The following is a 26,653-nucleotide window of genomic DNA, read 5'->3' on the forward strand; positions in this document are numbered from 1 at the left end:
GAAAGTGGCAGCCTATAGACCAGGTATAGAATGGCCAACACTGAGGAAGGAACCACAAAATCAGTGCAGCCCTATTGGCTATAAGACAAATGACTAGGAAAGCAAAAGGAGAGTCTCCATCTTCTCCAATTCATGGTGTATGTGCAATGGTACAGCTATATGGTTATCAAAATAGAAAACCACTAACACTCAGATAAATGACAAAGATATCCAGTCATAGGAGGCACAAATGGAAATGGTATAACATGGAAAAACTTGGCAAAGACATCAAATTTTATGTCGCTCATACAGGCAAGACAGCCAAAACATCTAAAAATAATGAAATGGTGGACAAGTTGGCATCATGTTTAATTAAGACTAGAATATTAAAATTTGCCAGGGAACAATTTAGAATAAATCAGCAAGAATGATAGATTACACGTTTGAAAAACTTAAAAATTTACCCCTAAGTAATAGGGGGAAATGGAGAACCAAATTAAAACAGGACAACCCTATGACAATAACTATTATAAGGAATCCAGGCGGTGATTCACAACTTTAATCCCAGTACTTGGGAGGGAGAGGCAGGCACATAAGAGTTACAGTGATGCAGGCTGAAATTCAAAGTGAATGTTCTTTGTGATCTAAAAATAAATACATTTAAACATTGAATTTACATATAAAGAAAAGGGGGAATGTATGCATATTTATTCTCACATACTGAGGTATATTCAGTTTCAAAATTTCAAAATAATTATTTTAATTGAAAGATAATACTTGTTCTGTTGCCAAAATCATTTTGCCCTAGGAAAGAGAGAACCTGCAAAAACAAGGTGCTCCCAGCATTTGGGTTGGGGCAGGGTTTTGATTTTATCTTTCCAGGAGAATAAAAGCGTCCAACTAAGGAATCCAGAGACCACTGGAAAAGTGAAACATCTAAAGAAAAAGGATGTATCATCAAATGTCCCAAGAAAAAGAGTAAATTTGGCCAGTGGTATCACCTACTTCCAGCTGACTGGCCTGAAATCCCAGCTCAGAGTTCCAGAATAGTGACCCAAAGATCAGCTTCTGACTATAAACTGCTCAGGACATTCAAATTTCTGAGTTCATATCATACTGACACAAACATTTTACAGAACTTTGGACTGAAAAGTGCTTAATGAAAGATTGCCAAATACAACCTAGATGGACAGTGTGGGAAGCTGGACAGATATAGCTTCATTATTGCAAATAGTTCTTATGTGTTAGAGTTAAAAACCTTTCCTGTTTATTTAGACAAAAAAGGGGAAATCTTGCAGGATAATTGATAACACTCTGAACCCTGAGATTGCATTATTTATTGGAAAAACCTGTTTCTAGTTGTGTGGTTCAGGCCTAACACACATCTTTAATCCAAGAGCTTTCTGCTTGAATATTGTAAACATGATAAATAAAGTCAACCATAAGCCAAGAGGCAGAGCAAACAACCAGTTGATAAGATGTGAAGACAGGATTAAACCATAGAGAGTAAGAGGGAGTCAGGAAGATGGATGGAGAGATGCACAGGAAGTAGAAGGGAGGGAGACTGAGTTTGAGGTTTTTGTTGGAGATGGTGGAGGACAAAGGTCTTTTCCTGGGATGTCAGAGGAGGAGGAGGTCAGCCAGGTGCTTTTGCTGCCTCTCTGAATCAGTAGACTTTCCTCTGGCCCCTGAGTCTTTATTGGTACAATTGAACATTTGAGGTTTAGTTAAAAATAACACAGAGCAGATGATTTTTTTGTTGTTTTCAGTGCTGTGGATTGGACCTAGGTCTTAACACGAGTTATGCAACAATCTCACTTTCTACAGATCATTTCTAACTTCCATATAACTCAGCCAGGCCTCTGGATCCATCTTATCGACATGAAGTTCTCTATGGATGTCCAACAAATATTTATAGCCCAAATACAACATGGACTCTCTTGTTTAACAAGTAAGATTGAATTTCCTTAAACAGTGTCTATTTTTCACTTTCTCTTAAGCTAGTGGTTCTAGGTTTTTTGTTTTTGTTTTTGTATTAAATACTGAATTGAGTTTCATGCCTGGTTAATTATTTAACCTATGCAATATATCTATAGGCTTATGCAGATGATGACTCTAGTATGCTTTGCTGGATAATCAAAGTACATCCCAGAACAGAATGTCTGAGGTTGGCTACTCTTCCAGGCTTCTGGGAATTATGTTTGTTACCTACCTTATATTGTAACTTGTCCTTAGAAGACAGTCCGTCTGCTAAGCTTTTGGAAGAGGGCATGTCAATCTCAGCAACAGCTCTTTTAACATGTGTCTTGTAAAGTTTCATAGTCTGATTTCCAATGCTTCAGTACTTTCAATATTTTCACCGGAAGTTAGCTGACAACATTTGCTTAGTGCTAAGAACCTTCTCAGGCTGCTTGTGCTCGTTGTCGTCGTTGGAAAAACAACTTTGGTTTCTAAAGGTTTCACAACTTCTTCACCATGACCTCCAGATATTTCTCCTAAGCACTGACGTCCAGCAACCTCTCCTAAAACAATTTCCTCTTCATCAGAAACCACGTCCTCTCTGAAGTTACTTTCCAAATCTTTTTGACTAATATCATGAGCTACTAACCAAACAATCAGATCTTTTTTGTTAGGAATATCTTTCAAAAGCTCTACTCTCGTGATATTAGGTCTTCTTATATTTTGAAATGAATTCCTGACAACAGCCTGGAATTGAACATACAATAAATATTAAAAATAAATATGTCAATATCTTTTCTGATATTACTTTGTGTCATAGCTATTTTTTTATGATTTCTAACCTCACTCTAGCTAATATCTTCAAATTTCACTTACTCATATATTTTCACTATTTTAAAAGAAAGAAATAGATAAAAATCATATGCAATACTTGTTTGTATCTAGCATTATTTTTACATTGAGATATGTTTATCTGTCATAATTTATTCCAAATATCCAGACTAACAGAATAGTTTAAGCTTTATATTTTCTTATAAAATAAACTTATTGTCTTCTGCTTTTGCAATTTCTCTTAAAAATTGTGTAGAACCACATAATTAGCTTTCTGTCCTTATTAAGTGATCCTATAGATATCTAGACATTCGTTTTTAAAGAAAAGGCTCTTTTTCTATCAAACTCTACGTATAAAAGCAATGCCACATTGGAATTGTGATCTTCAGCTTATTTTGTTTTTACTCCATAATCACATTCTTTGTCTTTTGCAAAAATAAGTAAATCTTCATTTCTTTTTCATATTCTACTCAAATCCCAATTACCATTTTTAATATAGAAGAATCCAAGAAAGAGTAATTATCATTCAGTAACCAAATCACTCCATTTCAGCAGCCTTTGCTATATCACAGAAATTAAATAAATTTATAATTGATCTTCAACTCAACCTTTATTTGCAACTTTCTAAACTACATTTTCAAGTGACAATGTCTTCAAAAGATATCTTCTGTGGAAATAAACTATTAAAAAGCAACTCTTGAAAAATTCAAAGCACTATTATATGCAAAAAATTAGTAAGATTAGAAAATCCAAATATATGCAATATAGTTTGGGGATTTGTTACTGCAGGTGATTTAAATATGTCTTATTGGGTGAAAAGTATGGCATTTCTAAGCATACTGTTAAAGCCATGAGGCAAAGCCAAGGGCCTAAAGTACCTGACCTAACCTAAAGATTTTTTTCTGTCCTTTTGTTGACAAAAGACAGTCATAATCAGACTGGCATGTAAGATTTATGTGCTTTGAATTCCACATGACTGCTGGTTGTTTATTGTTATTTTTGTTGTTATTACCACTACTATTATTATTATCAAGTAGACTTTTCTTCCATCAAAAAGAAAATGGTATTTGTGTTTAAAAATTCACTGTGACCTAAATAAAGTTGGTAACCAGGAAAAGAATTCGTTATGGATAGTTCTATAGATAATCAAAATTTATTTTAATGATATTATTTTATAGGATGTTTATAGTAATTTTACACTCAGGGAATTGCTTACATATAAATGAATACTACACAAAGTATATGCTGATGTAGCAATGGAAACTCAGAAAAGAGGAAATTTTATGATGGCAAGGACCATTATATGTTCTTTAAAACAGGATAAACAAGATCAGAGGAGTTATGAGTGCACAATAATTTTAGTATTTCAGTTTGAAAACATAAGCGCCTGCAATTCCCACACCAAGAGGCAGAGGCATGAGAGTCAGAGGGAGCTAGAGAGAGCCTGGGACAACTTTTTTTGGGAGATACATGAACAAATGTCTGTTCATCTCAGACAGAACTCAAGGACAGACTGAAAAACAAACAATAACAACAATAATAAAAAAAGGACAATTTTATCCAACTCTAGCTTACAAGTCTTACTGAAACCAGTGAGTTTATTGAAGTTACTTGCAGGAACATGAGTGAGAGATTACTTTTAGAAGGGTAGATGACTCAAAGGTAGCTCTATCAGTAAAAATCTTAACCAAGTATGAATGATGGCTCACTTAAAGTGTATCCCTTGAGCTCTCTGTATAATTTCCAGTCAGCTTTCCACTTTTTTTGTTTGTTTGTTTTTTAGAGACAGGGTTTCTCTGTAGCTTTGGAGCCTGTCCTGGACTAGCTCTGTAGACCAGGCTGGCCTCGAATTCACAGGGATCCACCTGCCTCTGCCTCCCGAGTGCTGGGATTACAGATACATGCCACCACTGCCTGGCTAAGCTTTCCACTTTCTAGTAGTCATTACTGATGAAGTAACCTCGAGGAGAATCTTGTGAATCTTATATGCCTTAGGAACTTCCTGAGATTTTTAAGTTGTATTTTATTCTTGAGTCTTAGTAAGTCTTTGTCTAAAAGAGAATGTTATACTTTGGAAGAAACAACTAAACATTACCAGCCTTTGTAGTAAATTCCAGGTTGTCCAGGGCTAAGCAGTGACCTAGTCTCTAACTCAACAATCAATCAATAACTAATTAACTTATTGTATTATCAGCCTTAAGACTTAATTCAGTAATTTTTAGAGTCATACTAGAAAAAATTGAAGTATTTATTTTCCAGAGAATATAGTTTTATACTTGGGTCAGTGCCATGGCACAGAATACATCCATAAAAACAGAAATCCTACAAAAATGCACACATTCAATATGAGGGATTTGAATAGAACCCCATGTGCCAGGAATGGGTTACATTGTATTGAACTGCTGACCAAAGGGGTACAATAGAACCCCTCAAATACCACAGGCTATTGATAAGTCTATGGGTTACCCTCTCAACTTGACAGGAAATGCTATTGCTCTAGACATCACATACTTACATCTTCTAACATGGAGAAATAGAGCTGGTACCTCACTAGAAGCTTCACCCCTAGTGACTAGCTTTCATGGTGTAGGAAGGCAGTTTGCATGCTTCCGGAGGAGGAACGTAGTTATCAATATCATCCAGCTACAAACCCTGAAAACTGCGACAGTGACCTAACTACAAGAGATACAGTTGGAGTAGTGGCACAAAGGTTATGGCAGTGATTAACCAAATTTTGATTGGATGTAAACCCAATCAAATGAGATAGAACCCATATCTGACATTGCTCACATGGTTAATGACCTGGGACTAGAGAGATCATTAGCCTATGGGAAATTCAGTTACTACTATTCTGATAAAGGAATATAACAATAAAATGATTTCTCATGATGTCTTGCTATAGCCATAAATCAGCGCCTCATTCATCCCTCATCAGAGAATGATCTTCTTGGTAATTAACACAGAGATCCACAGCCAGAAAATGTGCAGAATCTAATAGACTTTGTAGCACTCAGCCCAAAAAGGGATGTCTTTAGCAAATCTCTACCCTTAAGGCCCAGGTCTCTCTGAGGAAGAGGAGATGGGAAGACTGTTAAGAGCCACAGGTGGTGGATGGTTGCAAGGCAATGCATCTTCTAGACACAACACAGCAGGTCTGTTATACATATGAACTCACATCATACTCCAGGGCAGGCCTCATACGCAGGAGTAATTGGCCTACAAAAACTGAACTTTATGTATTTTTGCATGTCTTTTGTTATTGTTTATTTTTATGTTTTGTCTTATAGTTTCCTTTTTGTTTCTTTGTTTTGATATTTTTCTTTTCTTTTTTAAGAAAAGAGAGTTCACTTTTTGTAGGCCAACTCACATCATTCTGATGTCAATAAGGATCCATACTTACATTTCCCTGCTTCAAAGAAAAATAGTTTTAGTGGATTATCTTGTAAAAATTAGCCTTAGGCCTTTAATGTGGAATATGGAAATGATATGGCAAGTCCTTGAAATCCTGACAGTGGAGATGAACCATTGCAACCAATTCCCTGTTCAGCTGGGAAAATAACAAGCATATGTTTGCATGTAGCTAGGAAAGGAAGGAAATCACAGAACTGGTCACTGCTTGCCCATTTTTCTCCATGGTCGCGATGCTTACCTCTAAGGGTTTGACATCCAGTTGTCCTGTCCTATCCAATGAGATGCACCTTTCTTTCTGTCTCGTTCCTAGTTCAGACACGTCTGGGGAAGAGTGACCTTTTCCACTTATGGAAGCTCTTCTGAGCTCTGCTTTGCTACATCCAGTTCTCTTTATGCAGTCCATCTTAAGTGTGTCCAGAGGCTGAGTCTTCATAGAAACAACTGCTAAGAGTTCTGAGATGATATCTGGATCTATTCTCAGTGGTTTATTCCTGACGTGTGGAATTATTCTAACCGGAAGTTCATCTTCTAATGCATCATCTGACTCTTTATCGGAGTCAGAGCTCATTTGTGCAGCATGCTTTTGCACCTTTTCAATGATTCGATTTGTCTAGATCTCCAAAAGCAGTAGCATAAGAACTCGCGCTAACTCTACATGATGGAACATTTGAAACGCCATCGACAATTAAGCTGGCCACTTTCTTAGGGAAGGCCTTCTTTGTACCTTTCATATCATAGGGCTCATTATGGGTTCCAGATTGTTTTATTATGTTATCGTAAACAGACTCAATAACCTGAGAAATCATTTCAGTGTTTTCTGGAGCTAAAGGTTGTTCTTCAGGATTAGAATCTACAAGGTTTATATTACTTCTGGAAATTTCAGCTGTTACAGATTTTGTCAACTGAGATGCAATTTTATTTAACTCGGGCTTTGTTAAACCGTCTATGTCTTTGCTTGCAACACCAGGCTTTTTTTTTTTTTTAAACTAGTTTAGCCAAGAATAAGGCCAATGCTTCCTCTAAAACTCCAGAGACTAACATTAAATCTTTTATCGATGAAGATTTTTTTCCCTGGGACTTTAGCTCATCAATGTTTTCACCACCTTTTCCATAATCTTGACAGCTTCTAGAACTAATTCTGAACTTGCAAGTTCTTCCTCTGCTTGAGGTTGAAATTCAGAATTGGAAATCTCCTTCACCATTGACAAACCTATTATGTTAAAAAGGACATTACTCTTCCCCATTAGATCTTCGAATACAGACGTGGGAGAGCCAGAGTGTTTGAAAAGATTGCCATAAACGGAATTAACTACTTTGTCAATAGCTGCTTTGTCAGCTTCAGGCACAGGTTCCGATTCCTTGGCAGCTTGTACAACTTTGATCTTACTTGTCGAAAAACATTCTTGGATTGACTTTAATATTTTTGAGGTTATTTTTTGCATTTCAGTTTCTTGAGATTTAGTTCTTTCTGTATGCACTTTTGGAAACACAGATAAAAGCTTTGATAAGAATTTTACAGCAATTGCTTCTATTACATTATAAGATAGTTTACGAGGACGTGGTGGCCGTGATGGAGTAGTTAAGACAACATTGGTGAGGATATTTTCAACAACATTGTCAACTTCTGCACACTGATATGGAGTCAACTCACCACCAAAATAGTTCTGTAACTGATTGTCAGCCACTTCTCAAAGGACTAAATCACCTATGGTTTGTGAAAGGAATTTATTTGCATCCACTAACTACACAATTTTGTATGGTTTCCTGTGATCCAAACTGTGGCAAAAGATTATTATAAATTGTCTGAACCAGCAGCTGAATAATTTCATCATCATTTGGATGCAAAGATTCTACATACTGTATATTCAAATCTTCATTTTTGGCAATCTCTGCTGCAACCATACTAACTTCATTTGAAGAAAGTCAAGTTGTGTCAACAAATTTTATTGAGATATTTTATTTTGACATTGGATAGTTTTGAAAAAACTTTTGCTAAAAGAGCAGAAATCACATCCTCTAAAAATTTGAAAGGCAACTTTACGGTATATGGAGATGAGGGTTGGCATTCTTTAATGGCTGTTTGCACTGCCTTTTTGGACCTTTTTCTCAGCAGCTTTTGATTCCAGAGGCACACATCCTGAAGCTGGTATCTCATCAGAAAATATCAAGTTAAGCTGATGCTGAAAATTTTCATTTATCACTGTGCTAGTTAGCCTTTTCGCTAGATTTTCCCTACTATTGTTGATGTTCTTGCAAACAGACTCTTGAGATGTACATTCCTTTAGAACATTGCAAACACAAGAGTGAACGATTTTATTGACAACTGATTTTTCAATTGATAGCTATCTATTTATGGAGGGCATCTTGTCAGAAGGGGATTGTTCAACTGTTTTACGCACATGTGGCAATTTATCCATATTTTTAATATTCATGCTGGATGACGGTTCTTCTGTAGTTGCTTCTTTAAGCCCAGGAGGTACCGTATAAGCTGATGAGTCTTTGATTGCTTGTGAGGAAATCTCATTTCCCTTATCTGTCCTAAACACCTTAATTTCTGCATCTGAAAACCTTTCAACATTGAGTTGATGAGTTTCATAGCTGCGTCATAAAGTTCACCTTGATTTTGGTCACCACTTGCCCCTGGAGTTCTATCGCACGTTTCTGTTTCTGGTGAGGATGTAGATATTAGTTTGTTCACCATTTCAATGATCACATCTTCTAGAAACGGAGCAGGAATAATTCTAGGTTTGCTTTCTGATGAGGACTGTGGATGGTCTGGCTTACTAGGCTGACTTTTCATCTCTCTCTTTTTCTCTCACTCTCTTCTTTTCACTTCAGCTTCTTCATTTGCTTTCTCTTTAGCAGTGATGTCTCTGTTAACTGATGGGGATGAACCCTTTGTTGTACCGGGCTGTGCAGAATCTTAAAGTATAAACAAAGCTTTATCGCGTAGAAGGCTTTTGCTGTATATTGGTCTGGAAAAAATCAAATGGCTCTTGAGAAGATATTGTTAAAACATTGTCATAAATATGTTCAACACATTCAGTTTCTGTGTATAGTTCTTCATCTATATCTGTTTCAGCTTTAAGAGACTGTGTCCTCTCTTCCTTGACTGGCTGTTGGGCTATTTTTAAAGGGTTTTTTTTTTTTTGTTGTTGTTGTTGTTGTTGTTGTTATGTTCTTTTTACTCCCACTCTTGGGCTTGTCATCTATTTTCACCAAACTTTGACCAGCATTGTCAAATTTCTTTTCATCGTCTGTTACAAAATCTGATTCAAGTACCTCCTTCTCAGAACTGTTATCAACAGTAGCAACTGCAAAATGGGTGTATATTTCGATCATCTGTCCCTGCTCATTGATGAGAACTAAGTCCTCTTTCCCAGTTTCATTACTTTAAATTTGTCACTCAAATGTTGAACCTGAGGATCTTTACTTTTTTTTTTTTTTTTAATGTGTAGCCCAGGCTGGCCTCGAACTCGTGATCCTCCTGTCTCTGCCTCCTTCAGCAAATCCTACCGGCATGTGCCACCACAACCGCTGGATCTTTACTTTTCACACTGGTAGTTGGAGACGTAACCTTTGAGGCATTCTCATTTGGGGAGTGGTAGATTTCAGTTTATTTTCATCATATGTCTTTGTATCTGTGACACCTGTAGTTGATCCTGACATCATGTTGATGATATTGCTTTTCATGAAGGTAGCTATAGAGTTAATTATTGGACGATGGATATCATCTTTTTTCATTGATATGTCTTCAGACAGAGTAAGCTGGCTCTGCTTTAAGCATCTACTAATCTGCATGGAAATTTCTGTGGTAGGAGCTGAACTCTTTGGGTGATATTTTCTGAGTCTAGAAACAAAAAGAAAGTTGAGCACCAGTCTCCTGAAAATAGTGGCTGAATCTTGAATGCGGAGATTGCCTTCTGGGCTAAAGAAGAAACTATTTCTATAACAATGTTACCAGTGTCATCTTTCTGAATGCCATCAGATCCAAATTTCCCTATGAACTGATCATATACAAAATTAGATATCTCATCAACTGTCTCCTTCCCAGTTGGTGGGGAAGAAAATATTTCTTCAGCATGTGGTAACACTTTGATTCCACTTTTCCTAAATTCCCGTATGAAAGAGTTTGCAAAGTTGATAGCTAAGCTTACAGTTTCTGGCTCTGGCATGTCCTTTTTCCTAGAATCTTCAGCAAGAGTTGCAAAAGAACAAAATTTGTGAGCAACATCTTCTAAAAATGCAGCTGAAAACAGAGAAGGCTGTGCCTTTTCTTCCCCAGACTTAGCCACAACAGAAGCGTGGCCATACTCAGGTAAGTTACTAGAAGGAGAGTCTTCACCATATAAAAATGGTTGCAAATGATGATCCATGATTGCTTTAATAATGAAACCAGCTAATTTACTGAGAAACGAACCTCCCTTTTTGTGTGAATCTTTCTGTATTTCTGCTTGGAATTCAGAGTGTTTCAAAACATTATTACATACAGAATCAATGAAATTCTCAGTAGTTCCTAATTGCACACTGTCTTCATTCTCCTCTGCAGTGGCAAATCTGATCTCATGTTCAGAAATTTCTTTTATAATTTCATCAGTCAGTTTTGAAGCTGCAGCCATGAACTCGTCACCATCATCTGGCCCAAACTCTTTTCCTTTAGTTTATTTGTAGTATCATCTGAAGGGAAGATATTTACTAAAAGCTTGTAAATCATATTTTCTATCAGAGAACAGGGGAGCACTGTAATGTATGATGACATGGCATGGGTATCCTTCAAGGAGACATTGAGCACATTTTTGATGATATTTTGAGCTTGAGGGGAAGAATAGGAAGAAGGTATTACTTCACCTGAAACTAATGCTTGTACCTGATAATCATAAATTTCTTCCAGTAGAAAATGATATATTTTTCCTCCAAACAAGTAGTGTCACTTTGTATAGTCCTGTGTAGTTGAATCAGTGATTTATATTCATTAATATATTTTCATAAACTGAGTTGACTGTTTTTTTGAACCATTTTTTTTTATGTCTCTGAAACCATAGACTCTCATCCAAATTTTCTGCAAGTAAAATCTCAGATGTAGTGAGCTCTAAAACAATTGGTTTTACTAATGTTGTAACAATATCCATTATTTTGGCTGTTGTTCTCTCTGGGGTTTCAGCAGCCAAGGAATCCCGTATGAATGTCTGAAGAATTTTGCATAAAAGCTCAGAAATTACTTCCTCCAAAAAGATAGTTGAGTTCCTAATGAAAGACAATTCTCTTTGCTTAGGGTTTGTTGTCTTCTGCTTGCAAGGTTGAGCAATGAAGCTGAAAGAAAACTTTTATCTCCTGATAAGAATGAATCTAGGTGATGATCAAAGATCTTCTTTATTATAAAACTGGCAATATTTGAAACAGCTTTGCTACTTATACCTTTTTTATCTGTTGTAAGAGACTGGTATAGATTTGAATGAGAAAGATCAGCATAAACAGAGTCAACCATTGACTGTATGTCTTTTTCTGAAATCATACTTTGTTTTTCATTTCCTTGTTTTACAATTAATATTGCATTTTTTTTAAGATTTATTTATTTTCATTATGTATACAGAAGAGGGCACCAGATCTCATTACAGATGGTTGTGAGCCACCATGCGGGTGCTGGGAATTGAACTCAGGACCTTTGGAAGAGCAGTCAGTGTTCTTAACCTCTGAGCCATCTCTCCAGCCCTGTCATATTGCATGTTTTGAAATTATTGACATGATTTCATTTATCAGTTTCTTTTTTCTTTCTTTTTTTGGTTTTACAAGACAGAGTTTCTCTGTGTAGCTTTGTGCCACCACCGCCCAGCCTCATTTATCAGTTTCATGGCTGTGTTACTTAAGTCTGATTGAGGAGTACCAGAACATTCTACACTGGAATGCGATGGGCTTATCTGATACATAAACTGAGTGACTATTTTTTCTAAATGAATATGTGAGAACTAGTAGTATATATTGTTGACGCTTGTCTTTGGAATCTTGGCTTGCTAATTTCATAATGGACTCTATTTACCAAAACATTTTGACTAAGTTTGGAATGTAAACTTAAAGGCAGATTTGCTACAAGAGCTGGTGGAATTTGGAAATCAAAAATTTTAGTCAGAATGATTGTGGTTATCTGGCCAGCCAATGCCTTCGTGTCATTTAGAAAATCTTTATCAAAAAAAAAAAGAAAGAAAAGAAAAGAAAAGAAAATCTTTATCAGGCATAATTCCCATTTAATATTCTTCTAAAACTTTGCTGTACACAGTGTCAATAATGTTTTTGAGTACATCTTTCTCTACCAGGGGAAAAACACAACTGTTTCTCAGCATTCTCTATAGTTGTAACCTGGGCTTTTGAAAATTCCTCTGTTCCCAATATATGAGATTTTCAGCTTTATCAAACAAAACATCTTCTGAATTTCTTGTTGATTCCACTTTTACAATGGCAACCACACTGTGAAATATTTTGCTCACTACTCCAGAGACCACATCTTCCAAAAAAGTTGAAGAATAAGCACTACAATAAATTAACTGCTGTTTGTCATCAAAACATTTGTATGGTGATGCAGATATTTGCCTTTTTTAAACAAATGGCTGAAGATGCTGTTCACTGATATATTTAATAATTAAACCTGCCATTTTATCAATGAAAACATCATTACTTTTTGTGATATTTTGTTCCAGTGATTCTTGAGAACTGGGGTTTTCTAAAATATTCGTGAAAATAGAATCAACAAGATGGCAAACATCATCTTCTGAGTAAAGAGACTTGGCTTTATCTTCATCTTTTGAAAATCTAATTTCATCTTGGGAAAATTTTCTCCTAATATCACTGATCAGATTGAAAGCAATTTCATTAAAATTAACTCCTTTATCTTTTAGAGCTGTTATATTTGAAACCATTTTAGGAAAAGGAAAAAATGTAGATAATAGTACTCTGATCATATCTTCTAAACTGTATATGGTAGCAATGTACCAAGAACATCCTAAACAATATCAGCAGCCATTGAATTAGAACAGGAAGCAGCTGACAAATCACCAGAAAACAGTGGGTGAAGAAGATAGTCTGAAATAGCTGCTATGACTAATTTGGCAATGTTTTCCACAAAAGCTTCACCATTTTCAGACTCGTCAATGTCAGGATCTAGCCTATGTTGCTTCAAAATATTTCTGTATACTGAGGTGACAAGTTCATCTACAATATCTGCATCACTAAATGGAAAGAATGATTGCTTATCACATAGAACAATAACAACAAAATCTTAGTTTGTCTAAATGGTTATTCACTGAGTGTACTATTTTTTGGGGTCATATTTTCCAGCTCAATGTTAATATTAGGCTTAGGGTTAAAAATCTTTTATAAAGCTCAGATAGCAATTTTCCCTACAAATTTATCAGGGTAAATGTGTAAATGTGATGGCTTCTGGAGTTTGTGAGACTCTACAACTTCATTAAGAACTTGTTTGACCATATATGATACCTCATCCAGTGGAGTTTTGGGGCGAGGTAAAGTCTCTCCACACAAAAAATGGTCAAAGGTGGTTTTCAATAATCTCTTGGATAATGAAACTTGCTATTTGATCAAACATAATTGGACTTCGGTTGGTTATATTCTTCTGTATTAAATCAAGAGAACCAGACATTTGTATAATTACTGTAAACACGATCTAGCATCTTTTGGAGGTTTTTAATATGTGTGGAGACATTGATTATCATAGATGGTGAACCAGATTTTATGTTTTGAAATGGTTGACATAACCTTATTTGTTATACAGTTGGACATTTCATCAAAATCTGAAGTCATTAAACATTGTTTTTCTAAAGATGAAGGCTTAATAGGCAGGGGCATAAGTTGAGCTAAAAGTCTTCTGATGACATATTGTAAAAATGAATGTGGTAACATGGTGCTGTAACCTTTTGAAGACATGGGTTCAGAAACAAATTTTCTTAGATTGTTTTGAAGTTTATACAGTATGATTTCAGCATTGAGGGTAGGATATGAATTTGATCTGAACTTTCCCTTGCAGCAAGATGAAAGCTGATAGTCTACAATCTCTAACAATATGCTATTAGACATTTGTTCAGCTACTGAAGCATTATCATATATCATACCACCACAGGTTACTTTAAATTCACACTGCAGTAAAACATCATAATAAATGGAATCAACAATCTTAGTAACACATCCTTTATGTGCTGATGGAAAATATAGCTTTTCTTCAGGATACCTTAGAACAGAAATTTGAACATTATTAAAGTCATTCACTACATTGTTGATAAGTGATGTATTTATCTCATTAAGCCAGGTTTCACTGATGTTTATATTTTTCCTCCACAATGAGGTAGACAGCTTAAAAAAATAATTCTGAGATTATGTCCTCCAAAAATGTAGCTGAATAAACACCGCCATTTTCTTCAACATGGCTTAGGAAAGGCTACTGTGTTCGTTCCCCTTATTTCTTCTCTTTCAGGAAATAGCAAAGAGAAAGGTTTTACTGTATGTTGTTTGCCAAATGGTGCTTGCATTTTAAAGCTAGTTGCTTTGGGATTATTCAAAGACTTGGTCAAAAATTATTGTCATAGCTCATGAATCCTACATGGTCATTAGTTTGTTCCAATTCTATTAATTCTCGACTTTTTGCTTTGGGGATGGGGGAGAGGTTGTATTTCTCTTGTTCTGTAGTTCATGCATTTGTTTTCAAAAGGAGCTTGTTGAAAACCAAGAGATAGCTTATCCATCAAAGATTTAACCAAGCTGTGGGACATAACATCAAGTATACAGTCTGATGATAATAAATCTTGATCCATGTCTTCCAGATTCTCCAAAAGGTCTGACATGTAATCTCCTTGAAATTGTTCACAGTCCATTGGTGCCTTACAGTAATCAAAATCTTCACCTTGAACACTGTGAAGTAATTTTACATGTTGACAGTCTTCTACTTCATGAAAAAGAGAACTACCCTCAAGAAATGCAGTGTCTGTGCATTTTTCTAGAAGTGTTCTAATAAGTTTCTCACACACAATATTGAGAAGAATAATTGATTTAGGGGAAAGCTCTAGCTTATTTTCAAGTATTCTATTACTTTGTTGATTATTTGAGGTGAAAAATATTCTTGCTGATTTATCAGACCTCATATCCTCATCTGGGAATTCATCTGGTAAAAATAAATCTAAAACAATATTAAAGACTTCATTGATGATTTCTTCGGATTCGTGAGATTTTAGGTTACCAACCAGACCATTTAACCTATGTGCCAGGTAATTTAATTTATTTCTTTGAGCAAGGTGATCAATTAGGTGAGGAGATGTTTCCCAGTCTCTGGGGCCTATCTGACTTTCCATGGTATTGACTTTGTTGAAAATGGGCACACTATTTCTAAATGTAGAATATGGTCTGTTTCTTACATTATTTTCAAAATGATTTATTCCTAGTACTTCAGACAATACAAAAATCACTCCTTTTAAGAGATCTTGAAAGATATCATCAAAGTCAGAAGAAGTCAAGCTTGGACAGAACCTGTACTTAGTTTTTATGGGAGCCTGATGTGTCTTGTCAGCACTTATAATGTTACCATTAAAAGAATTTCAATAATAACTTCAAAAATACTTAACGTGAGTTCTCCAATGGAAATAGACCTGCTCTTTACACTTGAGAATGAAGTGATATATTTTTGTTAGAGATTACAGCTTGGATTTGCCATGCTCTGTCTTTGCTACCCTCTTTGGTGCCATCAAAAGAAATGTTTGAAATTAAGTAGCAGGTGACTGATTCAGAGAAATGTTCACAAAACCGACACATTGAAGAATTACTATATATGCTTTTTAGAGGCTGTTTTGAGTCAATTTTTCTTTGGGAGTGAAGAAACATGAGATAGCTCCTCAGTCAAAACTAAAAGAAAAATGTAAGACAGAAACAAGCATTTTTAGATTGGATTAGAGGAAACTTGGAAAATTCAACATATTGGCAATGTATTTTGCCTGTAAGGCTCCTTACTAAAGTAAAAGGTAAAACTTAATGAAAAAAGAAAGAGGATTTTCCTTAAATGCTTCACAATTGTGAAATCTTAGTCTTAGCCAATATGTTGAAAAAACAGTTCTTCCATATTCAAATCTACAAGTCATAGGTTGATGTCTGCCTTGACTGTATAGTTATGGACACTAAGAGACGAGATTTTTCAGGTTTGGTGAAGCATCCTGCCATAGCTCCAGTGAAATTATTATTATTATTATTTGGTTTTTTGAGGCAGAGTTTCTCTGTGTGTAGCTTTGCGCCTTTCCTGGAACTTGTCTTTATTATATATATATAACTATATTAAATCAATATATATGATGCTATGCTACATTTTACTTGTAAGTTTAAAGATTTGTGTTACTCTATCATCTTGAATAAAATACAAGTGTATCAATTCCAAAAAGTTAATGATAGACTGCAGCAGCAGAGGCATGCACAAGTATTTGAAACTTTTTGATTCACAGTGCATGCTCAAACAAAGTTCCCTACTTTAATTTTTTTCCATTTTCCCCTTATCTACAGATCTAGAGGGGAGAAAACCCACATCTTTTTACTTAATACATAAACAATTAACTTAATAACACTTTTATGTACCATGGAAGTTTAAAAATAATTAATAGTTATTCACATTTCTAAAGCTATTTTCAGAAAAAAAATGTAGATTCTTGGACAAGAGATCTTTTAAATATACCTTTTACTGTTTTCCCAAAATTATTGCAACTTGAAAACTAACTTATCTCTTGCTTACCTGCAGCTTTGGTGGTCTTCAAATGTGTGATCACAGATGCAGTAACATGTCTTGTGAACAAATGCATTTCATTTGGACCCAGTTCATGATCAACAAAGGCAACTGTTTCCTCCAAAGTCTCCACTTGTCATTTTGGAGTTTTTATTTTTCCATTTGTGAAATAAAGAAAAATCCTCTTGGCAGGCTTCGAGACCTTCACTTTTTTCCCTCATTTATACAGGTCATTTGTTTACACCACATTCTGAGCAGAATTTTCTCATTCTTTTCTCCTCCATTTACTGCAGACATAAAAAATGGTTTCATGGTCTCCAGGCTTTCGTCTGGGTGTGACTGATGGGGAAGCCATAGCTTGACAATGCCGTGTTAACAATATTATCTGCAGCTAAACATATTTTGAGTGGGGAAGCGTTTGTCTTCATTTGGCTCAATTGGTTTGGTCTCATAATGAAAATTCCTTGGATTTTCACCTTTCCCCATTTCTATGAATGACATGACTTGTTTTAGTGATTCTTCTGTGGAATCATTTGCTTTCTTAAACAATTTTTGTAACACAGTGCCTTCAGGGAGAGAAATGTTACTTTTCTAAACGGTGGTAACTTTGGCAACATTTTTCTGGTAATTGTCTCTGTTGCACTTGAAAGAGATTGTAGGCATTTTCACTATTTCAGAAAACTCTATTTAGAGATATGCTTAAACTCCAAGTCCACAAACGACTCTAACATATTTAAGACTCTTTCTACGATCTCCTGGACGATTTGGCTGGTAGAGCTCATAGACACTTGATCTTTCGTCTTCATGTCACAGGTCTGCACACCACTGAGGATGTGCTTGCTCAGAACACCGTGGTTACTTTTTAGCAGCAACATACTCTTTCCTACTTGTTAGCATTCCCTTACTGTCTTGAATAGGCATCTGAGACAAGAAGCACAGCTGTCATTTTTCAAATAGCATTTCGACAATTTCCCGTCCAAACATATTGAGTTGTGCTTTCGTATCCTCAGTTCTGGTAGACCCACCTTTAAAGCTATCATAGAATCTGTTTCCACAATCTTCAAGTGGTGGCAAATTTAAAAGTGAAAGCAAATACTCCAAATCCTTCGCTTTAATTGAAATTTCAGTCAAAATGCTTTCAGCTACGGTTAAAAGTGTAGACTTTTCATTTTCTCTATCACTTGTTTCTGCTTGCCATTTGTCAAACTTTTTTTTTTTTTAAATATACCTTCTTTAGGAAAAATCTGTTCTAGCTGTGAGGAAACATTCTCTAAGTAAAAACATGCCTGCTGCTCAATTGGGGAACCTGCACCCAGATTCTACTTTGATAAGTGAAGATCACCAGGATTTGAGACATTAATTGGAGAAGCCAAATTGTGGTTGGTTGTAGCATACAATTCTTGCAACACCACATTAGCAATTTTACTTGCTTCCAGGATTTGACCAGATGGTAAAGCTTTTGTGTTTAACATGGCTCTCTTTTGTGCCACTCTTTCAAGTTCTTTCATAATTATTTCTAAATTATCAATTATTATGTTCCTGGCGTAAATTCTCAATTCTGAAGCTGGTAGTTTTGTTTTCAGTATGGTTTTGGCATCCTCTTTTGGTGGAGTTTGTGGCAGCCCAGTGGCAGTTTTGGATTGGTTCTCTCTTGGAATCTTCTCTCCAGTACCTAACTTAGTCTTGCTTTTGGACTTAATACCACTAATGCCTAGATGTGGTTTTGTTTTAAATTTAGAGAGAGAGGTAATTTTTGACCTTGCTTTTAAATTTGTGTGACATCCTGGCCTAGGGCTGTTCTTAGGGCTAAGTTTAGAATTATGTAGTCTAAGAAGGTACAGGTCATCATAACTACCTTCGGGGGACATCTCTCTTCGAGATGAAGGGAAACAAAATTTGACAACTTATCAAAAACTATTTGAACTAAATATCCTCCAATTTGCAATGGTGAATAAGGCAAAAAGCATTTTTTAAACACAAGAGCATTTAAATTGTCAGCATTATGATGTATTTGTGGTACCCCAAGTCTAGGGGGATTACTTCTTTTTCTTGCTGGCTTATTTTCTCTAAAGCATGGTGGTTTTTCTGGTGAGGTATCATTGTTGTCATACATTTTTATCTCTCTCCTGCTTTTAGTTTTTTTGTACAATGATGTCACAACCAGAGTGCATTTCTCCCAAAAAAATATTTTTTTTTTTTTTTTTTTTTTTTTTTGGTTTTTCGAGACAGGGTTTCTCTGTGTAGCTTTGTACCTGTCCTGGGACTCACTTGGTAGCCCAGGCTGGCCTCAAACTCACAGAGATCCGCCTGGCTCTGCCTCCCAAGTGCTGGGATTACAGGCGTGTGCTGCCGCCGCCGCCACCACCACCGCCCGGCCCTCCCAAAATATTTTGAAGTATATCATTTGATATGTCGTTAATATGAGACTGAAAGAGTTTCTTCTGTGCTATAGCTGATGTTTTACTTTTAGACTTAGACACACTGTAGGGAATTTCATTAAATGGAAACAAATGGCCTATGATTTCAAACGTCGTGTTTTGACTCAGCTTCTTCAAAACCTCTTCTACTGCACTGGATATTTCAGTTTTTTCTCTTGGTTTTGATCCTCCTTTTCTCATAAATATTTCTTCCAAAACAACTCTCTGGCTTTCCTTTTCCAGTGTTGTTTGGTTTTCTTCTAAAGGGTCATTTGTAAACTTTGATAATGTGGTAGTTTTTTCCCTCTCTTTGTATCCCAGCAAAACTTCATATGGTTAACTGTGAACAGCTAGGATTCTCTGGGGAGGATAAAAAAATTCCTTTTCAGATCCTTTATTGTGCAAAATATTTAAGATACTATTAACAATTTCACTCACAATGATATTTTTTGAAATAAAATGCTGTTTGAAGATGTGTGTATACTTTGTATTTCTAAGTCTAAATCATCTTTAATAAGCTTCAAAATAGCAGTGGCAATGAAATCAGCATAGTCCTTAAGGCTAGTTTGTGATAAATGGACTGTGGTTCCAAGATTTTCTCTGCAACTCAAAAAAATAGGTTTTGCAAGCTCTTGGCTAGGATCTGTTTTGGTTGTTGATAATTTTAGGACATTCACATCAGATTCAACTTGGCCTGATTCATGAAAAATGCTATCATCTTGTTTAGCATTTTTAAATTCTCGGCTAATAAATACATTTTCTTTATTAGACTGAAAGGTGGAAGTCATTAATAAATTTATTCTTTCTGTGGCAAAAGACTGTAACCGATTGAAAATAGTTTTAGTAATGAAGTTGGCGTTTTCCTCACATGGGTCAGGTGCAGGTTCCCTGGTCTCTTCATTTCTCTTCACAGGCATCTGATAAACAGCAGCATCAGATAAATTCTTATTTTTTAAATGTGAAAAATGCCCTGGTTGTTCCTCAGTTCTTTGTGTTATAAAAAGAGGCTGTTGGCTGAGACTTTGGAAACATATCATAGAAGGCCAATCTTGAGGAAGCAGGAGCTTTGGTCTTTATGGGAAGCATGACCACAGAAGTAAGGTTATGAAGCATGTGTCCACTCTATCTTTGGACACCAACATGACATCTGTTTCAGGAACTGACACTTTCGGGATAATATTTGTACCCAGAACAACTGGTTGGAAATTTGCTTCTGAGTGTTTGCTAGGTATACTACATTGCAGAGTGGGTGTGGCAAATGAGAGATTATTCTGGTACATAATATTTTCATGAATATCACATAAGATGCCTTCAATGGTCTCTTGAATTTGAAACTCGAGTATTTTTCGATATTCTGTCTTATTGACTAGCGTTCCAATCATACCGTCTTGCTGTTCTGAATAATTGTCTTTGTCACACTTGCTTTTGCTTGACACAATATCGAGCACTGTGCTAACAACCTGACTTGCAATATTCTCGGAAACCACAGTGTTATTTGTCAGGGGCAGACTCTCTTGTTCTTTATCTCACTCATGCTTGATGCCTCGTGCAATTTTCCTAGCCACTTCTTTTGCATGAATATTTAATTCGGACAAAGACAGTTGGCACCACGAGTCCGTCTTTCCTGGGGTGCTATAATCCACTGAACAACGGGGAAATTGCTTGTCAGAATATGAGTCTTTGCCTGACACTGCTTAGCTTAATGTTGCCCTTTCCTGCTGTACTGGCAAAGTCACTGGAACTCTGAAGGTGACTTGGGGATGAAAGAGAGATTCTACTTTGGAAGCAGCAAAAGTTTCTACATTTTCTAATATTGCCTGCACAGTATCTTCGGTGACACTTATTTTTGTCTGTTTGTCAACATTCCAGCTCGACTCAATGTCACATGGATTTCCATTTAAGACACTGACAGGTCTGTTTCCTGGGTAGGTATGCTCATGAAAAGAAACATTGGTTGAAAAGATAATTGTTTCACATCTGTTTCCACTTTCATGTTTTTCTGTCGTGGCAGCTGAATACAGTTTGTGAAATGCGGTCCTAACAACATCATTCACCACTACAGTTACATCCGTGTTGGACACTAAAGGGCCCATCAAAGGATCCATAAATTGAGCAGGCGTCTGAATGTTGACACAGGGACATTATAAGGCATACTACTAAAATGAGAGTGTGAGAGAGAAACACATTTAATTGATTGATTAAAGCACTTTGAAAAATTTCATTCAAAGTATTTCTTATAATGGGAACAACTGGAGATTTGTGTGGTTCTTTGAGGTTTATTTCAATTTTGTTCAAGGTTCTTTCCAGAACCCACTGGTCAGTAGAAAAGATTCTAGTTTCTTCTCTGGGTGATGTTCTATCTCCAATGAAGTCTTTATTTTCTGTGTCATCATCTGGAAGTGATCCTGATTCAGCTCCTCCAGGAAGAAAATTTTCATAAATTGGTCGATATTGATAATTTTCAATGTCTCTGTGCTCCGATTCAGGTTCAATAAACATATCTGAAGATACTACATCTAAAATTAAATCAACTATGCTTGTAAGCATTTGTGTCTACTGTGGTAAGTTTTTGTATTTTTCTTACAATCTGATGGGTTAATTTAGTTCTGTTTGAATGGCTTTCAAAATAGCACTTGACGCCTTCTTTGCGTGAGTGTATAAAGTAGACTGCAACCATTTATCATGTGAATCTGTGGGAGAATTTTTGCTTTCACATTCCCAATCCATTTTATTCCCTGTTTTATTTTCATCATTAAGAACACCAATATTTTCTACATTTCCACTGGCAAATCATTTAGCAAAAACCATGTTAAGAATGTCTGAAGCAACAGTTTTCAGTTTATTTGGGCACATTTCTTTTGAGTCCTCTGTTTTGGGAAACACTGGGAGATCATTTTTTGCTTTATTTTTGGTAGTCTCTTTATTACCCATCATCATTTTGGAAGTTATATTAGAGATGCTGTTGGTGCATTTGGCCATTTCCTCCATAGTTGAAGCAAATGATAGGTTGTCAATGGCAAGTGACTCTGCGCCAGTTTTCAGTCCAGAATCTACAATGCTGGTATCTATGTCAATATCACATAATTTTGCAAGGACATATTCAAGAACTGCTTTGGGAATGAGTTGAACATTAGATAGTGTTGGAGGATCCTTACATAACTTCTCTGTGTTTTGCTGACTACAAGTTGGCTGAGAATCAGGGTGGGAACCCGTGAGTTTGCTTAACATTTCATGCAGTGTTTCTCTAATTCAATCTAACACCTGCAGCTTGGAACTATCTTTCAAATCCTTTCCATTAATGGCACCCTGGTGAGTACAAGGTGTAGCCAAATATTGTCAAAAAGAATTTTTATCCTGTTTGCTTGACAAAATGTCTTGTTCATTAGCATTTTCAGACCCACATAAGATTGTAGAAACTGCCTTATCTGTAGAGGTTGAAGTATTTATTTGATCTTCATTTGTACTTCATATCATTTCACAAATACATGTCACTAATGGACTTTCCATAATGTCATTGACACTGGTGACATGGGAGTCTACTGCTTCATTGGAATCAGCAAACAACCTTTTGCTTGTATGACACTTGGTATGATCTGTCTCCCTAGGATTTGGGGTTATCTTGGTGAATTCTAGTTCATTCTGTATAGCATCTAAAACAATGTTGATTATTTTCATTGTGTAAGTACTAAGTTGGGAATGTAATGATTTCCCTACCAGTGAAGTTTTTTGCCTGTCGGTAATTTTAGACAAACAAATAACTTCAGACTTTTAAATTGTATTAATGATCTTATCAGTAATACCATTTACACGCTTAGGTTCACGTTCTCGAGATCTTAACGGAGAAGTCTTTTCAAGCTCTATGTTGAGTGAAGATAAATATTTCATCTTCTTTTCACTGTCAAACTATACTTTGAATGGCATTTTACTTGATATTTCTTTGGTTGTTTGGGGAGTATCAGAATGATCTAGACAAGTTTGATCAAATGATGAAATAGTGTTTTTAATGGTATTAGAAATGCACTTTGAGGCCCTGTGAAGTATATTTATCACAGACTCAGTTATTTCATGTGCAAATGCACAAATTTCTGACCCAGAAAGCATCTCTTCTGTCCATTCTTGATCTGATAATCCTTGAGATTTTTCTGACAAAAGCAGAGGTTTCTTCACGAATTTTGCTTCCTGGGTGATGAGATGAAACAGAAGACATATCCTTGAGCATTTCTGTTAGAATGTGTTGAACTATGTTTTCTGAAGCCTTTTGTATTTGACGCTTTTGATCTCAGCTGAAAATTGAAACATCATTAGTCAAGCACTGTTCTGTCTTCATAATGTCTTCACCACTAAGAGATAACTCTAACTTTAATCTGCAGTCACGAGACTCAACTTTGCTTTGAGAAGTAGGTTTTGTTGGTAGTTTATTGCTCCTTTTGGATTCAGAACAAGTGTCTCTCCTTGTAGGCTATTGGTTAGGAATCTGCTCTTGTGGTTTTATTTGTTCATCACTGAAGGATAAATCAAGCACACTTCTCACAAGGTTATCTATTTCCTCCTCATCGTCTTCAGAACAAAGAACCATGCCTGGGACATTAACAGGGGAAATGGTCTTCTAGTTCTAAGACCATTAAATGAGCCAGTGCTAGTGAGTCTATACTTTTCTTCGGCATCAGGAAGATTTCTTATTCGAGGTTGTCTATGTTTTTTAACATCTGCCTTTGCTGGCCCCTGGTGAAGTTAAGACATCATCCAGTAGCTGAAGAAGTACTACTGTGTCTTCAGATGCAATTAGTCTCTCATTATTAAGTTCAGTTTGCACACAGCCTAGTATAGTGCTTATTGCTTCTTCTACATAATCAGCCTAGATAGGACTGTGAGAAAATATTTGATATTAAATTCTGCATTTCTTCTTTCACAATTAGATTAGCAGCATCAGATTCAGAACTAGATTTCTTTTGGTCAGTTTTTTGACAGAATTTATCAAAAATTGGATCTGTCTTAATTTGTTGGGGGAAATGTTTAGTTGTGTCTTCAAGAGGAAGTTCACTTTTCTTATGAGATGCAAGAGTCATCAACTTCTCTAAAATGGCATGGACCATATCATCTGCAATATCACACATTGGCCCCAAGGTAGTGTATCTTCTGAAGGGTTTGTATCTAAGGATGAGAAATACTCAGCACTACCTGAGAAACTTGTTTTAGTATCAACTGCCAAATCTTCTTGTGAGAACATCTGCACACATTTTTTTCTCAACGGCGGACTCCAGCTTCTCCAGCATATTTTCCACACTCTCTGAAGCTACTGAGCATATGTCAACATTTGAGAACAAGTCTTCTCTCTCTGTATCACATTGGTCAACAAAAACTTCGGCAGTCACAGAAGAAAGAGAAGGAATGGCCTGGCTTAAGTCAGATATTATTTCTTGAAAAATACTTTCTAAAATAAGTTGTGTTTCTCCTTTCAAGTGAAATTTAAAGTTTACAAAGACATTCTTTAAATTTTTCATCTGATCCATGGCCTTTGCTTTTTTGTCATATAGCAACAGAATCTCTAAACTATCTATTTCTGTGGTAGCATCTTTAGATTTTTTTAGTGCTTGTTTCTAATGCTGTTAAAAGGTGACTATCAGATTTACTACTTCCTATCTTAGGAAATGGATAGTCCAAGCTGGTTTTGTTATAATTGACTTGTGAAGACATAGATTGTCCTCTCACTTGATATGTTGTGCCAATAATTGTTCTTTCCACGTGTGCAGAAGGAGGTTTCAAAGGTGTGGGTGGTTTCTTCACTGGCCTGTCACCAGCAAATACACATAGACCTGCTTGAAATGCTTTAGGTGTGTAGCTTCTGTATGTGAAGCCCTCACTGCATGTACTACAGAAACTTGAACTATCCAAAGAAAGGTCTGAGGCATCAGACACCGGATGAATATTACTCTGCACCCTTTCTTCATATTTTGTGATGGCTGGATATAATATACTGGTTACTGTAGCTACAACCCACGTCATTATATTTTGAATTATACTATTTAGTTCTTCAGAAGTTACCTAGAAAGAAGATAATCAGATAAAAATTAAGTCATATAAATATTTATTCCACATTTGGGAGATATGGGGATAGCATTCAATTTTTTATATTAAACAATTATATAGTAATTATATAAGTATAATACCAGCATGATTTATAAGAAAATGAAAAAGGGAATCTATTCAGAATTTCAGACTGTTTTAAGCTGGTTTATTTATTTTCCAACATTCATAACTTAGATAAGTTTAAAATTAAAGTTATCAAATTGTTATTTAGTCATATCTCATGAAAAGTTTTGGAAAAAAACCCAGTGTGGTATTCATAACTGCTATATATTTTGAAAACTGATTAAATTATTTCAAATTATTTTTCCAAACAGATAGAGTAAATGTATTTTGGAGTCTTCAGAAACATTTGTCTAGCTTCTATATGGGGATGAAAAATAAATCATCTTCATGTCTACTCCATGCTATAACAGAAAGCACACAGTCTGTTTTTATGGAATACAAAAATTAGTATATTTTAGATTGGCTATATAGTTAACATGACTTATGCACTTAAAAAGTTTTTTTACATTTAATACTTTAAAAATATAAACAGTGCTTAACTATTTGATAATATGGAATTATGAATTATTAGTATACATAATGTGATGATGGTATTTTTACGTCATATTTTTTAAATGTTCCTTATTTTTTCAAAGTGCATATTGAAATATCGACGATGATGTACAAGTGTGAAGGTCTTCAAAACAACTCGACAACACCATAAATGCTGGAGCCATGGGTAAAATGGCTCATGAACTGTGGACAGCGGCAGTCACGGCCACACAAGGCTTCACTGTCGCCTCCTCAGATTTATTTCTATTTGAATTATTTACTAGAAAAAGCTTAAAAATTTTTAAAAACTATAAAAATATCTGCCAAAGGAAAAACAATCAATGCTGATTTTAAATAACAATGTACAGAAGACTATATATAGTATCATATTGGAAATATTATATAAAGAGTAACTAAAATATTAGATATTTTGTCAGAATTATGAAAAAACAATGAACTAGAATATAGTGTAGGCGTGTGTGTTGTGTGTACATGCCCATGATGGTGTACATATGTTTACATAGTGTGTATTCAAGTGTGTGTTCAGGTATGTGGCAGCCTGAGGCCAATGATGAGTGTCTACTTTGATCAGGCTTCACTTTAATATCAGGAACCAGAGTTTCTTACTGAACTGGAGCTCATCTACTCAGCTGGCCTCTGAGGCCCAGGCATCCATTTT

The 26,653-nt window shown here is 35.7% G+C and overlaps 4 pseudogenes across 2 annotated transcripts; all 4 read right to left on the reverse strand.

Moving 5' to 3' along the window:
- Positions 1 to 329: 329 nt before the first annotated feature.
- On the reverse strand, positions 330 to 11,737 carry LOC102925003 (fibrous sheath-interacting protein 2 pseudogene; annotated as a pseudogene). Its single transcript, XR_013046822.1, has 2 exons — positions 6,419 to 11,737; positions 330 to 2,685 (listed from the first exon to the last, which is right to left on the reverse strand). The product of XR_013046822.1 is annotated as a fibrous sheath-interacting protein 2 pseudogene (transcript).
- Positions 11,738 to 12,317: 580 nt separating this feature from the next.
- On the reverse strand, positions 12,318 to 17,524 carry LOC121828430 (fibrous sheath-interacting protein 2-like; annotated as a pseudogene). Its single transcript, XR_013046834.1, has 2 exons — positions 16,946 to 17,524; positions 12,318 to 16,074 (listed from the first exon to the last, which is right to left on the reverse strand). The product of XR_013046834.1 is annotated as a fibrous sheath-interacting protein 2-like (transcript).
- On the reverse strand, positions 17,491 to 18,943 carry LOC121828548 (fibrous sheath-interacting protein 2 pseudogene; annotated as a pseudogene).
- Positions 18,944 to 19,269: 326 nt separating this feature from the next.
- On the reverse strand, positions 19,270 to 25,526 carry LOC121828564 (fibrous sheath-interacting protein 2-like; annotated as a pseudogene).
- Between the last annotated feature and the right edge of the window lie 1,127 nt (positions 25,527 to 26,653).

Source organism: Peromyscus maniculatus, chromosome 1 (assembly GCF_049852395.1).
Source record: "Peromyscus maniculatus bairdii isolate BWxNUB_F1_BW_parent chromosome 1, HU_Pman_BW_mat_3.1, whole genome shotgun sequence".
In the NCBI taxonomy this organism is placed as follows: domain Eukaryota; kingdom Metazoa; phylum Chordata; class Mammalia; order Rodentia; family Cricetidae; genus Peromyscus; species Peromyscus maniculatus.